This window comes from Sinocyclocheilus rhinocerous, unplaced genomic scaffold, assembly GCF_001515625.1.
Source record: "Sinocyclocheilus rhinocerous isolate Xijiao unplaced genomic scaffold, SAMN03320098_v1.1 scaffold189, whole genome shotgun sequence".
NCBI classification, from domain to species: domain Eukaryota; kingdom Metazoa; phylum Chordata; class Actinopteri; order Cypriniformes; family Cyprinidae; genus Sinocyclocheilus; species Sinocyclocheilus rhinocerous.
The window spans coordinates 382,321-394,075 of NW_015667354.1; the positions used below are offsets into that span (position 1 = coordinate 382,321).

The following is an 11,755-nucleotide window of genomic DNA, read 5'->3' on the forward strand; positions in this document are numbered from 1 at the left end:
ACACAGCGAGATTGTGAATCGCCGACAGCTCTAGATATTTAGCATGCCAAATATTTCGCGGGCGTCGGCGACGTGTCGGCGATTCTCTCAGATCGCGTCTTTGATCATTCACACTGCGTGATTGTCACTCGCGTGAACGAGCACCGATTTGCCTCCGATGTCGGGCATTTGTCGGCGATTTCGCAAAACCTGTCGGCGAGTGAAAAATCGGGCTAAAATCGTGCAGTGTGAACTCGGCATTAGTTTATTCACACTCACAGTGAAGAACACACTCATGGTCTTCATTAGAGCTGTTTAAAATGTGAATGATCACTTAAATTTGAGGTAATCCATTTTATGGGCTGATTTCCCAAAAAAGTTTAACACATTGTGGCACTATCAAAACATTGCTCTGTTTGAACATTCCAACCAGCCCAACATAGCAACACTGATTTAACCAATGGTATCACACTGGGGACAGAACTATCTGTTTGAATGAAAAATGAGAGCTGTTCTGGGAACAGTCATTGTTTTTGCAGTTTGACACATTACAATTTCAGCTTTAATTTGGAGACAGTTTGTTGTTCCATTGAATCAGCAAAAATTATATTTGAGAAGAGTGAAAAGCTGGGAGGAGCCTGTGACCTGGAAGTACAATGGATTATTGGTAGTCTATAAACAAAAACGATTCCACATACTGGACTGCATAAATGCACACGCATTCCCAATGCATGACATGGAATACTTGTTCCATTTTTCCTGTCTCATTAGGCAGAGATCTGAAGCACAATGTTAGACTGGTGCGGAGGGTGTAGAGAGGCCACGGTGGGGCCTCCCCAGTTTTTGGCTCCACCTTATTCTGTGCTGTTTGGCAGTCGGCCTGCTGTTTCACAGCTGTCTGGATCGCCAGAATTTTCACATCACTGCACTGACTGAGCCAGAAGCATCCAGGCATCCAGCACAAAGTCTGAGCACATAAACCTGCCATGTCTGATCCAAACCAGAATCTTTTTTTAATGTAAGTTAAGCATAGATGTGATGGGTATAACTTTTAGATAAGCCATCTATAGGTTGATTTACCAAAAAGTTTATCTGAGCTGCCCAAAACAGCAACATCAGCTCGGCTTGGATTTAGTGTTGCTAGTTGTGGAGAAATTACACCCTTCACATTTAATGCACTGCAATACTATTTTTCTTATTATTTCAGTATTTTATTATGACATTTATGGCACCTAGCAATGTCCTAGCAGTTGTTGCAATGTCCTAAATTTTCACATTAAATTGTGTATTACATCCCTCTGCGCTCTAAACATTTTGTCAACAAAAGCACACAGCTGAAATGTGCAAGGCCAGCAAAAACGAACCAGTTTTCATCTGCGTGATATGATCAAATAGGAATTGTTTGTTTTTGTATGCTTTTTGCAGCATAAATGTGGGCTGTGGGTAAAAACAGCGCATAAGAATTTCTCTTGGCAACTCTTTCAGAATGTTATTAGTTGTATTTCTGCTGTCTTCATCTGAACAATGGCACTTCATAAGCCATCGTGGATGTAAATATAGCATGAGCAAAGTTTGCCTGCTCTGTAATCACTGCAGAATACACAAAATGACAGCTGAGAGACAAAAGAGGAATGCATTGACTCGAGTGGAGTTTGCATGCTTGGAAACGCTTATTTCTAGAATGGAGTTTTGCATTGTTAGTTACCGATTCCATTATAAGAATTGTAAGCACAAAAAAAATACATGCCTAAAAATGACGCTTCAAGTTGTAAATGAGCAGAATCATTGATTGAGACTGTGACAGGATTTGTTTTCCAATGACAAATCCTATAGAGTACTTTGGACAGGCATCCAAGGAATTTTCTGAAACCCCCCCATGGATGATAAAGGCATGCCAGGGGTTGCTATAAATGTTAACTGGAGTCGTTAGAATGTATCTTGAATACTTTTATTGCAAAAATAGAAATCTAGAAAGTGTTAACCAGATTAGTGTTGCAAATATGTGTAAAAAATGCAGAATCTTACCTATTTCTGCGTTACTTTATATCATTATTTTTTTTTTTTTTAATGTTCAAAATTCCCAAAACTTTTGAATTTCTTATTTCCAATGGGGAATTTTATTGTACATTTTCAGGACTTAATAGTGTTGGTGATATAATTTTCCTATAAATTAGGGTTAATTAGTCAAAGTTTGCCTAGAGGCTGTACTGTAGTTTGAAATGTTATTTGTATGTTTAAGTAAGTTTGAAATCAGATTTTTTTGTAAAGAAGACGCATGTCCTGTAACAGCAACAGGTGTTTACTGAAAGGAAAGTGCTACAGCTTATTTTTAAGCACTTTTGTCCTATTAGAGATAGAGCCAATCAATCAATCCAGTCTTAGTCTGGATCAGAGTCAGTCAAACCTAAAGTCAGCTAGCTTAGATCTCATAAACACACACGCTCAGGAAACCCAGGGAGCCAGAATCCTGGGGATGTAATGCAAAAGGGAGGAGCACACAGGAAATGAATAGACAAATATTTGCAGATGGCTGCAGATGGCATAAAACAATGGTGTATATCAATATCGCTCTGTTACATAATATGCACAGTGGAACTACAAATATACAAAGCTACATAGTGCTTATCTATCTATAAATGTACTGTACTTAACTATAAATATTGCAGATATTTTTTGTATTGGATAGCCATCTGGATGTTCACAGAAGCAGCTGTTTAGAAGAACAAGGTAGAGGTAGCTGAGCATTCAGTGGCTGAATTTGGGGGGGCGAAGCCGTTTCCTTTATGAGTAAATCTCCTTGCTCCACTCTTCCTGCCGCTGGCCTCATTCTCAGTTCCCGCCAGGAACAGGCTAAGACTTTCCCCTGCACTCTTGGTCTTCTTCAACACCACAGAGAACCACATATAGACACACACAAACCACCAACCAAATCTGTCACACTCTCCTTCAAAATCACGTGCGAATGAGCGGAAAAATAGATGCGTGAGACGTTCAGGTCAGGCCGTTTTGGGACAAATGACATGCGGAGTCGACTTCTGAAGTCTTAAACCTTGTCCAGATTCAAAAGGAAGCATTCCACAATGAATTCTGTACATACTGTCAACACCTAATGCTTCCAGAAAGCTTCCCCTCCCTCCCTTCCTCAGCACAGCACAGCACGTATTGAGTTCCAGACCACACCCAACCAGAGTTCTGGGCTGTTCAGGATTTTGGAGAGGAGGAGCGCGCACTTTTTCCTCATTTCACTACTACTACGTTTACCCTGCAGTCACGCTCACGCTTGCATCACTTCGTCTCCACGTCTGCCTGCCCTCTCTAAACTATACAATATTTGACCCTTTAGGCTTCTCTTCAGAGGTGAGTGTGAATCATGAGTAACTTTTTCTACATGCAAGCAAACAGTTAAAAGTCATAAAACTCTTTGAGAGGATCACGGCGTCTTTGATGTCTAAAATACTGGCTGGAGTAAGTAGGCAGTTGATTTATTGCTGTCTGAAAGGCTTTATTTATGTGTTTGAGACTTTATTGCCTGAAAATGTAAACTGAAGAGAGTTTGTGAGAAAAGGGGCGTTGGCGGTGATGCTTCACTGATGAATCACCAGCTTATACTTATTACTAGACCTAACTTAATATTCTCAGACGTTTTGTTTACTTATAATCTTTTTAATTCTACTTCAAAGCAAGCCGGAGAATCTAGTTTGACTTCAGTTTTTAGAATAGAAAAGAAAGAAATGTTTTGAAAGAACAAAATAGACCTGTACTTAAATCTCTTCAGTATTAGTTCTCGTGTTTGGCGGTTGTGCATTTTAAAATCATTTAGAGTGAAGTATTACCAACTTTGTCTCCCATATCGCCCCCTGGTGAAAGCATTTCATCTGTCAGTACAGGCTATAGTGCTTTTCAGATGTTTTCATAAGTCATATCTGAACATATCAAACTGATTAAATATTTGAAATATATAATGTTTTGCATAAATTTTTTTTTAAATGTGATTTATAACTGTATATAAGAGGAAAATTAAAGTATAGTTATGTAAAAATGTATCCTATGTATATGTAATATATTATTTAACATATACAATTTTTACATTTTTTTTAAACAGTTTGTATTCCCAACTTTCCTAAAAAACAAAAAATTCAGTAAACGATCATGTTCCAGTCAAAAGATGTTGTAGATAAAAAAAATGGATGTTGGTGTTCTGAAAAAAAAAAAAAAAACATTAGATGTAGAGGGTGTGATGTTTTGCGCTTTACAAGGCCAAGCGTTGTTCCTAACATGGTGCTACAACTTGTTTTGCATGTTTGATTAATTTTGCATGTGTGGCATTTCATCTCTCTCAGTTGAGTGTGTGAGACAGATAGTCGCAGGGCTTTCTCGGTGTCACATACCAGCATGTTGCTCGTGGGACAGTTTTGGGGGTGGGGAGTATGAAGTGTGTTCATGAGGTGCAGCCGTTTTCACTGGACTGGATTTCCGGACGCCCGTCTGCTCTGCTTTTACAACACAAGCACAGCCACAGTGAGTGCCATAACTCAAACCGACCTATCAAAAGCCAAACCGCTCCGGGAAAGGATATATGCACGAGCCTTTAAAACACTGTGATGTATAGTCCGGCCACCGCGAAAACTCATATCCACCGTTATTTGAAACATATTTATCATCCTACTCACAGTTTGTGTAGTAGTCCAACCTATCCATACATCACCCATGCTACAACTTTGTTGTGGTGGCCATTTCGCACATTTCACGAGTCTGTGTTGGATGATTTTGGACAAAGTGATGGCCTCTTTTCCATGTATTAATTTTCCATGCTGCAAAAGAGAGGTTTTTCCAGTTGCTTATTGACCAAGTTGTTTCCAACCTCTGTTTCTCTCTCTCTTTTGTTTTGGGTCGCTGATTGATCTAGCAGAACTGATGCCACTCAGAAATGTGCTGCTTGCAGGGATTTCCAAAGAATAGGTGGCGGGTTTTGTTTGCGGATGGGTTGTTTCATTAGAATCTATGCTGTCAACGTTTGGATCAGGAAATGCCTCTCCCTTTGGCTGAGCCAAATCTCTGGACACTTTTTTTTAAACCCTCAAGTCAAGCTCAGACTGACCAAGCTACAGGAGGGGGCGTGTGTCCCTCAATATTTGTTAGAGACTGAAAACCCAAATCATGCATCTCTTTTATTTATTTATTTTTTAAATAAAAATGCCAGTATGAAATGCCAGTAAATTAAGTATAAGGTTGAATCAGTAACTAAACTAAATGACTCAGAACAGCACGTGAAACTATTGGACTGGATGTCCATACATGTTTTCCTGATTTGATTCAGTTTGGATCCCATTTATTTGATTCTAAATCATAATTTTAATTTTTCAATTCTAGTCACTGTATATGGTATTTAAAAAGTTTCAGATTGAGTCAAATTGTTAACTTGTCTTTGTAAACTGATTGTTTGAAAGCTCTGCTGCCTCATGAGTCCTTCTTTTTGGGAATTATGTTACATTGGTCACTCTGTTTTTTATACTTACTAAAAAGAACTGTCTCATAGGAGTCATTTGTTGATGAATCATGCAAAATTGGTCACTTTGTATAGATTTGATTCACCTTAAAGTACCTTCTCTTAAAAGTTATTTGTTAATTCATAATTAGACTACATTGGTCAAGTTGAATGTTTGTTTTTGTGTGGATAAATAGACTTTTTCTGCCAGTCTTTTTATTTAATCACATTCAATAGAGAATGCAAACTCATTTGTAGCTTGGGTAAAATGTGTTGTACACAGTCCACATGCAATATGGTACATGAAGCTGAAAATGTGGTGCTGCTCCTGTTTAACTCGTCAGTTCATGTTCAAATGAAACTCACTAGATTCTGAACTTTAGTTGAAGGGTGACTGTAAAGGACAGGGAGCTGTTTCCTAACTCTATTGCTATTGCTTCAGCAAAACTGTGACAAAGAATTCCAGATACTTTAATCTTGCCATGAACTGCTAATGTGAGGATTCAGAAGATAGTATCAGATTATTGGAGTGTTCTCAGCAACATAATGCTGTGAAAAAAGAGAGAAAAATGAAGCAGTCCTATAAAGATGTTTCCATTGACTTGAGGCTTGGTAATCTTTATTTGTTTTCACCAATTACAGAAAGAATAACACTGAAACTCATTCTTCTCCAGTGATAGGTGGAATCCAGGGACACTGTTGTGTCACAGACACAGTGGCTTGGAAAATGTGTGAATCGTAAAACCAGTCCGAGTCTTTGAGTCTGGGACGCTGTGATGTGTTTGCATGTTTTTTGGATTGAGACAATGAATTGCACATGTGTTGCTGTGGATTTTGGTAGCCAAGTGTGCACAGGGGTGATGCTTCTGAAGCTTAAAGCCCTGTTAGCTTATGAAAAACTCTACGAGGAGGTCTTACTTGAGATACCAGTCTTACCAGAGATCCACACCAGCTTTAAACACAAGAACAACGCCATGTTTAGCAGTAAAGTCACATTCCATGCAAAACGACAGGGTCTCCTTGACAGACATGCACTTAGAGGCAAGAGGGGGATGTGCTCATGTGGGTGTGTGTCTGTATTGTCATGCCTTAAGGTGATGTTTAAACAGTCAATTTTCTATCATAAACTGCATTTTGTAGTCATTTGGAGAACCAGCGGGAGGGTGCTTGAGTAAAGCGATAATTTTCATGTTAATGCTGTTTACCGATAATCTATACTACTAAACATACTATTTTGTTTAAAGAAACACTAAAGTCAATAGTTTTGTCAATTCTTTCATTTTGTGAATTTAAGTACTGATAAGTATAATGTAATTATTGATAACTATAAATTTTTTTTAATTATAAAGAAAAAAATCCTTAAAACAGAGGAGGGACTAATATAAAACAGCGACCCAGAAATAGTGTAGAATCTTACATATTTCTTATTCGTTAATGCTGTAAAGTTTCTTTATTTAAAATATTTTTAAACCCTTAAATGTTTTCCCCTGAGATTTTTGAAAGAAATTAAAAATCTTATTTCGCAACAATGCATTTAATTGATCAAAAGTGACATTAAAGTCATTTATAATGTTACATTTATTTTAAATAAAAGCTTTTGTTTTGAAATTTCTATTTATCAAAGAATCCTGAAAAAAAAATCACAGATTGTTTTCAACATTGATAAAAATAAGAAATATTCTTGAACAGCAAATCGACATATTAGAATGATTTCTGAAGGATCATGTGACCCTGAAGACTGGGGGTAATGATGCTGAAAATTCAGCTTTGCCATCACAGGAATAAATAAAAAATGTACATTTTTTTTCTGTATTTTTAATCAAATAAATGCTGGTACTTTCAAAAAAACAAAAAAGTAAAAAACATTTAAAAAATCCTACAGACCCAAAACCAGAGTTTTGAATGGTAATGTTTATGACCTTAGTAAGTCGGATTTTACGGTTTGAGAGCCTCAAAATTCTTCTCTTGTCTGTGGCTTTAGCACACTTAAGATTTAAAACTTGCTGCTAAGTGCACTGGACGCAACAAGAAACTCCTTGGGAGTAACAAGAGTTCTCTCTTCATCCCTGCTAAAAGATCAAAGGAGCTACTGAGAATCAGGACAGTGTGGGAATGCATTAAACACAGCCGTCCTGATTCTCAGCGAGAGGGGTTGTCTGGATGTGGCCGCGGGGGTTCAGCAGCGTGTCTTTTGACAGATCCATGTGAGAGCCGTTACTCATGCTGGCGGCGTGTCATCAGTGGAATGCGATGTAAAAACAGGGCCTGAGGCACCTGAGCAAGGTTGCTCTGCGGTAGAGACATAGCAATGAGATGAAAGCCTATCAGCACCCAGTGCAGACTTTCAACCCAGCAGGCCATGCTGAGAGCCGAGCGGGACCCTACCGTGTGTGAATGAGGCTCCTCCTGAGATCAGCTGCAGTAGGAGCACATGTGCATTGCCAAAATACACTCCTTTTACAAAATGATGAGTCCCTTGTGCCAAAACTGCCCAGAATGGTGTTGAAATGAGTACCTCAGGGTTTTGTAATAGGAACCTTAAGGCTTCGTACAAGTATAGCGTTCACACTGTACACGTCTTTCTCATTGGGAGTTTGTTTGCTTTTTCCTTTCCTTTTTTTGTGTTCAAGAGTACTTTTTACTGGGTGGGGCTTATACATGATACCCAAAAGCAAGCTTTGTTTGTTCTGTACATTAAACTTTATTTCAGGCAGCTTGCCAAAAGCAGCAACTCTGGCTTTTGTGTTTTGTCCAAAAATAAGTCTCGTGTTTCCATTCTAGTTCACAAGCACCAGTAGTACTGCAGGGGCTGAACAGTGGGGAAAAGATAATCTGAGACGTCAGTAACAGGAGCTGTATAATTTCATTTCCTGCGACACTGTAAATGTGAAGTGCAGTTGTTAATTTGAGGAGCTATTTCTATCTGACTCAGAAATGATTAGCTGGTGTAAGTGTAGTTTGGTAGAAGTGAGTTTGATTCAGGCATACTAAATAATATTCTCATTCTTTTTCATCAAATTTTCATAACTGGATCTTCCAGTGAAATGACTTCTCTCTGGTGATGTATGCTGGACTTCTCCAAACATTTAGTCCGTATAAACCCAATCCCTTTCTTAAAATCGACTGTAAGCTCTCATTCATATCTGACTGTATCCTACCAGCAACTGATAGATAGGACCATGTCCCTGGCTTTTTTTTTTTTTTTAATAATTCATCTTGAATGTATGTCCATTTCGGTGTGACTTTAAGATATGGCATTAACTGGCAAAATATATTCACATATATTACTATGGCTTGAATTTTGTTTGGTTGAAATTAGTAAGATTGGGGGAAAAATTCACCATTCCTCCAAATGGTCCTGGGCATTAAATGGGCGCAAATACCAGCAATTTGACGAGTGCAAACATTAGTAAATTGCGTTGTGTGATTCATTTTGATACTCTCCTCCCATAAATTTTGCATCTGAAAAGGGAAACTCCTACAAATGCATATTCAATAAGGTCAGGCGCAAAAAATAACTGTGTCCACGCCTTTTCAGCGCTAATTCTTCACTGCGCGTCTTTAGTAAATCCTGACAGTACTATTTTAACACCAAAAGACTAAGGCTGTTAGTAAATCTGTTTAAAAAACATATAAAAAGAATGGTTGCATCATTTACATATTGTTTCAAACCTGTCTTTCTTTCAAAAATGAATATATTTTGAAATGTTTTTATTTTTTTAATACAATGAAAGGTTAAAGAGGCCCAGTGTTGTTTGGACCCTAACATTCTTTAGAATATGTTTTTGTGTTCCACAGAAAAGGTTTGGAACAGCATGAGGGTGAGCAAATGGTAACAGAATTTTCCTTTTTTTGGTGAACTATTTAAGACACCCAAGATTTAATATTACATAGTAAAGTGTGTCATATAGAATATTATTCTTGAAAAAAGTATTGTGTGTTTAGTATTGTGGGCAAAGAAAACAAAGGGTGACAGTATTCTGATCACATGACTGAAGTACCGCAGATGTGCCAAAGATGTGTGGCAGAGGTCTTCACACGTTTACTTGACTTTAAAATGATCCTTGTAGCAATTTGCAACACATACCCCAGATCACAGATCTTAGCTACAGATTACCCAAGATGCCCCTGACAAATATGCTGTATGGCAAAATGTGTAAAAATGATTATCGTGATGTCTTTGTGTAAACTGCAGCCATCAAACCTTACAAGAGGCCTGTTAGGAAATCAGTTGAATGGGACCCAGCAGGCACATTTCAGTGCTTAATTTTAACTTTATTGAGCAAGAACAGGACTGCGTTTAATTTATGACTGTATTTTAGAACAAACACCCCTGTCCCTGATAGGATAAACATGAGTGCTTCAGTGGAAATGAGTCTGTGAGAATGCATTGATCTTAATTAGATTATTGTTTATAGCTTTAAGAACGCCTAGCACTTGCTGAGAAATGAAGATGTTGTTTATCCGTGGCAGTTAACCTTCACGACTTGAGAACGGTTCTTTTTAGCACATTTCCTTTCATCCCGGCAGTGAAGGACGTCTATAATAAAAGGCGTGCATGGATTGAATCCACACTAAACTCTGTTCATCATCATTTCTTCCCATTTCTGATCCATTGCATGATTTTCTTCCCTTTTATCTGCATTCTCTCAGATCTCTCAGAGTGCAAGTTGGTCTCCGGACTGCGAAACAACCCATGAACGGTTTGCTACCTTTGGGCTGACATTTGAAACCGCAGGCCATGTCAAACATACACACTAAAACATTCCCCCTCATATCGCTCGTTTACTTTGAGGTTTTCCTTCTCGCTCAGCATTGGTAGTTAGGGTCAGGTTAGGTCAAACTGGGCGGTAACATTTTCTGCAGTTCCCATTTGCATGTTTTTGTCATCATTTATTGATTTATCTAACAAATGTTGTATTATCTGGACTTCATGAGCAAAATATTTGCACCAGACATAATTCATAAAACACTTTATCCTTTGGATTTCGCTCAATGATCTGTTTCCTGAGCAGAGTTATGGATGTCTGACTGCGTCATGTTACTGAGGAACATTCCTTTCCGTGAGTTCATGCTGCTTCTGTTTAAATGCTGCAGGAGAAACAAAGACGCACAATGAAACGGGGGTAATTGTCGGGTTGTCTGTGCGTTATCTGCTGCCTTTGACGTCACAGCTCAGGATAGTCAATAGTGAAGCACTTTGTGATTGTTTTTGTGGTCAGTGGCAGTTTGGGACACTGAATCACCACAAAATGTATCAAAATAAATTAACAAAAGTTATAAAGGTAACTTTTGTTTTTATCTATAGGCTTTTTTCTTGTTTGTATTTATACTTGTTTTTCTTTCTTTCTCATAATGCATTATTAAGATGTTAAAAATAAGAGCATAATTACCATTATTATACCAAAATAAATCTAAAAATAAAATGTACTGTAATCTTTCACTGGTCACGATAATCAGTAATGATTTATATATCAGCCACCTTAAATGGACCACCACTGTTTAGCAGCCAATTAGCATTCACATTACTTAAATTTCTTTAAGTGATTTGTCACATGGCATTTGCAGCTCAGGTAATTGGCTGAAAAGGTTCTGCCCCTCAAAGACTGCCAAATATACAAATGTGAAAATAAAATGAAACTATTTTGCACATTTAAGGGATAGTTCACCCAGAAATTATAATTCTGTCATAATTTACTTACGTTCGTGTAGTTTCAAACCTGTATAACAAAGAGATATTTTGAAAAGTGACTTTTTTAATAATTGAAAGAGATCTATTGACATTGTTACCGAAAGGATTCCCAAATGAATTAAAGGTGCAGTAGGAGATCTTGGAAAATGTTAACTTTAGCCTGATAGCACTGAAAGCGAACGTCCCACCCTCCCTGCAATCGCCGTCCAAAAGCCACGCCCCCTGAACGCATTTAAGCTCACAGACCAGAGACAGCATTACTACAATAGGCTACATCAGCGGTTCCCATTCCAGCCCATGTTCCGAAGTGAAGTAAACTTCAGCGGATTTCCCCTGCTCAGTGAGTAGGGAGCAATGAACACCATGTAGGGATCATATCAATCGGAACACAGTTCATGCACGTAGCTCACTTCTAACCTGCTGGCGCGAGGACTGGCTTAACCGCTGGGCTACATCATGTGTCATTCACCGGTGAGAAAACTTTAAAAGTACTACAATACCAGAAAGGAAGATCGGGTTGTTGATGTTTGACTGCCATTCTCGCTCTGTCTGCACAGTGTGCGTGAACGAGCTGATGACGTATCCTGTCTGCGCGAACC

General features: G+C 38.3%; 1 protein-coding gene across 3 annotated transcripts in view; it reads left to right on the top strand.

Annotated features, from left to right (window-relative positions):
* LOC107733858 (epithelial membrane protein 2-like) overlaps positions 1–11,755 on the top strand; it is a 26,899-nt gene that overhangs the window by 6,676 nt on the left and 8,468 nt on the right. The window contains exon 1 of one of the 3 annotated variants that reach the window (XM_016545677.1): positions 3,180–3,336. The exons of the other annotated variants lie outside the window; for them this stretch is intronic. The gene's annotated coding sequence lies outside the window, so the exon portion shown is untranslated. Of the gene's footprint in view, positions 1–3,179; positions 3,337–11,755 lie in introns of those variants that run through there. 3 annotated transcript variants of the gene reach the window in all.